Source organism: Theobroma umbraticum, unplaced genomic scaffold (genome assembly GCF_002168275.2).
Source record: "Theobroma umbraticum cultivar Fairchild unplaced genomic scaffold, ASM216827v3 scaffold_44.0, whole genome shotgun sequence".
Classification (NCBI taxonomy): domain Eukaryota; kingdom Viridiplantae; phylum Streptophyta; class Magnoliopsida; order Malvales; family Malvaceae; genus Theobroma; species Theobroma umbraticum.
In genome coordinates, this window is record NW_018397255.1 from 12640850 (window position 1) to 12646582 (window position 5733).

Consider the following 5733-nt stretch of genomic DNA (forward strand, 5'->3'; position numbering starts at 1 on the left):
TTATATATATTTGTAAAAAATTTTTAAAATTTATTTTTTTAGAAAATTAATTTATTTTAATCTTGGATTGAAAAATTATTTTATTTTGGTGTTAATTAATAAGATTAATTAATTAGACAAAATAAAATTATTTTCTTAAATTAAGTTAAAATTAAAATTAAAATTAAGGATTTTAAATAGTCATAAAATTCAAAAGAGTACCAAATGGATGTGATTCTAACAAGCAACAGAAGCAAGCAAGATTGAAGAGAATTACAGGTTGTAAGTTTTTTATTTATTATATTTTCTGGGATGGACATTGATGTAGCTTATTATTATATATATTTATATGTATCTATATGAATGATATTAGATACTATTTGTATGCTTAAAAATATGTCATCTAGAATTAAGGTGCCAAATTTTTTAAGAAATGCCTTGCATATATTATGTATTTTTGTTTAAAAGGAGTTTTATGCTATGAGATACATAATGAATATAGGAAAATAAATCATATCTAGACAAGATGGTAATATAGACTTAGTCATATACTAAAAACGTTTAGCTGTAAACATAACCAAGCCCATAATTTGACTTAGGGTATTCTAAATATACATCTAGAAAATCTAGTAAAAAGTCAATCAAAACCCTAAGTATAAAAATATTGAGTGGGAAAGGATGCTAGTAATTATAGAGTCCACGGTCTCCATTGTTGGCCCATTGGCATGTGAAACATGTCACTCCCTACAAGTAGACATCAATCTAGATCATGACGGACCAGGTCTTTGAAAGGATAAATCCTTTTAGGTGGATTATGTGGTGACACCTCCCATAGAGGCTCACTAAGTAAGGAGCTTAAAAGAATGAAACAATGGTTGTTACACTCAACATAAATTTTCTATTAACTAGTCTACAGTAGCTTTATTCGTAAACTTCGTGGATCATATGAAGGTGCTCCTTAACCATGTTAAGTATGAAGATAACTGAGCAACATAGTTAAGTGAGACCCAGTTTGCCTAGTAGTAAATCTTCACGACCCATAGTTGGTTAATTTATTATATAAAGGTAGATGATCGTTGAATTAATAATATAATTTATAGGGTTTTATATGTTGTCATCATGCATACATGCATCATGAAATGTTCAAAGTCCATAAATAACTATTATGCTTACATAATTTCAAATGTACTTTTAGAAACATATCTACATCATAAATATGAACCCACTTTCAATTTTGCTAAACTAATGCACTCTGAATGGTGATAACTACATTGAATGGACAAGAAACCTTAATATCGTCCTTAATTATGACAAGATCACATGGGTTCTTTTTGACTATGAACCTGAAGGACTAACTCCCTAATCAACTCCACAAGTTATTGAATATCATAAGAAGTGGCATGATGCAAATGACCTAGCTAAATGCTATATATTGGGATCTATGAATAATATTACAAAAACAATACGAAGGCATGGGTAATGCTGCTGACATAACGTTACACCTACATGAGATGTTTGGTACTAAAACAAAGTCTACTAAAGTGAAAGCAATCAAAGCTTTTAAGCACCTTAAGGAGAAACCTGGGGAGCCAATTAAAGATTACATGTTGAAAGTGATCTTTTGTCTCAATGACGCAAAACTAAATGGTGCTAAGACAGATGTGAAAACTCAAATATCAATGATCGTTCATAACTTGAATTCATCATTTTCACAGTTCAAATTGAATTATGAACTGCACACTAGGGATTACACCTTAAGTGGGCTAATGAATTATTTCCAAAATGTAGAAGAGGTTCTTGATTTCAAAAAGAAGCTTGAAGCACATATAGTTTCCATTTCTAAGCCCAAATCCAAGGGTAAAAAAAAGATAGGTGGATATAAAAAAACTTTTAAGGGCTCAATAGGAGTAAAGAAAAAGCCCATGAAGAAAAAGACTGCTTCAAAAGACAACACTAAAGGAAAATGTTTCCATTATGGTGTGAAAGGACATTGAAAGCGAAATTGCAAGATTTACTTTGAAGAAATACAGAACAGTAAACAAGATATGGGTTTTTTAAATATGTTAAAAGCCTATTTAGTGGTTGATTCTACAGATACTTAGATAGTAGATTCTGGTGCCACTAACCATGTCTGTAATTCTTTATAGGGGTTTCAATAAAGGATAAAATTGAGTAAAGTGCAGTTTCGGATGAGGATGGCAAATGGCACATTCATTTCAGCATTAGCAATGGGAGCCATTATTCTTCAATTTCCTTATGGTCATAGCTTAGTTTTGGAAAATATCTATTAGATTATAGAGACTTATAGAAATTTGATTTCTGTCTTTTGTTTAATAAAGTCTAGATATTCAGTTTATTTTAGTGAAACACTCACTATTTAGTTTAATAAGGATTCTATTTGTTCTGGAATTGTAAGATATAATCTTGATTTCCTTGAGCTGACCACTTATTCTGCAAATGCTATAGAAGCAACACGATTTAGAACTAAAAGAGTCAAAGAATCTAGTATAAATCAAAATTATCTTTGGCATTTATGTTTAGGTCATATCAATCAAAATAGACTCAATAGGCTTATAAAGGATAGTACTCTACTAGACATAGTCGAGGGTCTTTTGCCAGTATGTGAGTCTTGTATTGAAGCTAAAATGACTAAAGGGCCTTTCAAGGCAAAAGGTAATAAAATGCCAAAACTTTCTAGACTTGGTGCACATAGATGTGTGTGGACTAGTGAACGTAGAAGCTAAAAGAGGTTATGAATATTTTGTAACTTTTATTGATGACTACTCAAGACATGGCTTTGTGTATTTAATACACAAAAAAAATGAATCCTTTGAAAAGTTCAAAGTATACAAAGTTTAAGTTGAAAAACAATTAGGCACACCATTGAAACAACTTCGATCAGATCGGGGAGGTAAATATTTATCAGATGAATTTTAGCAATACCTCACTGACAATGGGATAATTTTCAATTTGTCAATGTCGAGAACACCTCAACATAATGTTGTAGCTGAAAGAAGAAATATGTCATCTACGAACTTGGGGATATCTTGCACATGTTTTAAAGCCTAAGTCCATAAAAATGGAACCAAATCCCGAGATGTGCTTGTTTGTAGGATATCCAAAAAGAACAAAAGATTATTACTTCTATAGTCCTCAAGAAAAGAAAGTTTTCGTTAGTGTAAATGCCACTTTCTTAGAGGAAGAGTTTGTGAAAAATCCCAAACCTAGAAGTAAAATTGTCCTTGAAGAATTGACTGATCCTTCAAATTTGAGAGTTAATTATGAAGAAGTCATAACACAGTCTGGTTTAAAGGTTAAAACAGAAACAAAAACTGAACATCAATAGTGGTGCCTCAACGTAGTGGGAGGGTTGTCAGACAATTAGAAAGATACATGGGTCCAGGAGAAAACATGATTGCACTCTTAAATAACCATGAATCTAACCCTATTACATATAAGGAAGCTATTAATGATGTCGATGCTGATGAATGGCATAAGATAATGAAATTCGAGTTGGACTCCATGGATTCCAACAAAATTTAGACTTTAGTAGATCTACTTGAAAGAAACCCATAGGGTGCAAATAGATTTACAAGAAAAAAAGAGGAAATGATGGGAAGGTGAAGACCTTCAAGGCTAAACTAGTGGTTAAGCATTTTCCCCAAAGAGAAGGGATTGACTATGAGGAAACATTCTTATCGGTTGCTATGCTTAAATCCATCAAGATCTTTTAATCCATAGCCGCACATCTTGATTATGAGATGTAGCAAATGGATGTCAAGACCATATTTTTAAATAAGGATCTTGAAAAAGTGCATTTAAATGGCTCAATCAGAAGATTTCATTAAAAAGGGCCATGAGCATAAGGTTTGTGAATTACATAGGTCCATTTATGGATTTAAGAAAGCATCTAGGTCTTGGAACATAAGATTTGATACTGCTATCAAATCATACAGTTTCTAACAAAATGTTGACGAACCCTATGTCTATAAAAAGATCAAAGATAAAAGGTTTTTTTTCTAGTTTTTTATGTTGATGACTTTCTACTCATTGGGAATGATGTAGGACTATTATCAACAATTAAAGGTTGGTTGAACCAACAATTCAATATGAAAGAATTGGAAGAAGTTAGCTATATTCTGGGTATCAAACTTATAAGGGATTGTACGAATAAGCAGATAGCATTATCTCAAGCATCCTACATAGACAAGATTTTAGCCAAGTTTGCTATGCTAGATTCCAAGAAGGGTTATATGCCCTTTAGATATGGAATCAAACTTTTCGAGGAGATGTCACCTTAAACTCCAAAGAAAGTTGAAAGCATGAGACGGATTCCATACACATTTACTGTTAGAAGTCTCATGTATGTTATGTTGTGCGTTAGGCTAGATATCTACTTCGTAGTTAGATTGGTTAGTAGATTTTAGTCAAAACCAGGAATGGAGCACTGGACTACAGTTTAGTGCATTTTTAAATATCTTCGAAGAATGAAAAATTACATGCTTGTATATTTTGGAAGTGACCTTATAGCAATAGGGTACACTAATTTAGATATTCAGTTTGATGTTGATTCTAGGAAATCGACTTCAAAATCTGTTTTCATAATTGGAAGAGGAGCCATAGTTTGGAAGAGTGTAAAGCAATCTTGTATTACAGACTCTACTATGGAGGTAAAATATGTTGAGACTTGTGAAGCAACAAAGGAAGCTGTATGGCTTCGTAAGTTCCTTATGGACCTTGAAGTAATTCCAAATGTGGACAAGCCTATTACACTCTATTGGGATAACAGTGGAGCAGTGACTAACTCAAAAGATTCACAAAATCATAAAGCAACAAAACATATTAAAAGGAAGAATCATCTCATTCGAGAGATAAAACAACATAAAGAAGAACTTGTGAAGAAAATTCCAACAGAGTAGAACCTTGTTAATCCATTCACAAAGACTCTAACACAAAAGAGTATTGATAGTTACTTAGAAGGTCTTGGAATTAAGGATATGTCATACTTGCTTTAGGGCAAGTGAGAGATTGTTAGGAATTTTGAGAATATGGCACCTTGGAAAGCAAATATATTCTCATGCTTAATTTTATTAAATTTATTTGTAATAAAAGTACACTTTGATGATAAGACGAAGAGTTTGTTTTAAGTAAGCATTCATTATCTAGTTATTAAAGTACCATGATTCTATTGAGATATTAAAATACATTTGTATGAAGTATCGTACATAGGAGACTTGTATTTTAATTGAATCTAAAAATTGTTCACAATCATATGATAAAAGCTGGTCACTATATTGTGTTAAGGTTGTAGTGTCCAGATTACTTCCAGCGAAATGAATGTGATTTATTTTAAGGGAATAATGAGTCTTAAATCATCGAAATGGTTGACTTCGTGCAATGACACTATAACATGAATTGAAATCATGTGAAAATCAAATTTAAATTTAACCGTTACTTAAATCTTGATCTCACACTTATGCATTTGCTTATAATAGAACTGAAATCCTGATGGATAGTGGACTCGTGTTAATCTCCTTATAATCTTTGATTTACCATGAGCATGATCATCATAAAGTGTTGATCTAGATTCTGTATTTTAGTATTATAATAGAGATGAATATTTGGGAATATATATTCAAATAATAGAGTTCATAGTGTTAATATCACTTCTAATGATTTTAGAAAAAGTAATGATTAATCTCGGCCCAATGGATTGATGAATTAGTTGCTCATCATATCTAGATACTCAAAAGA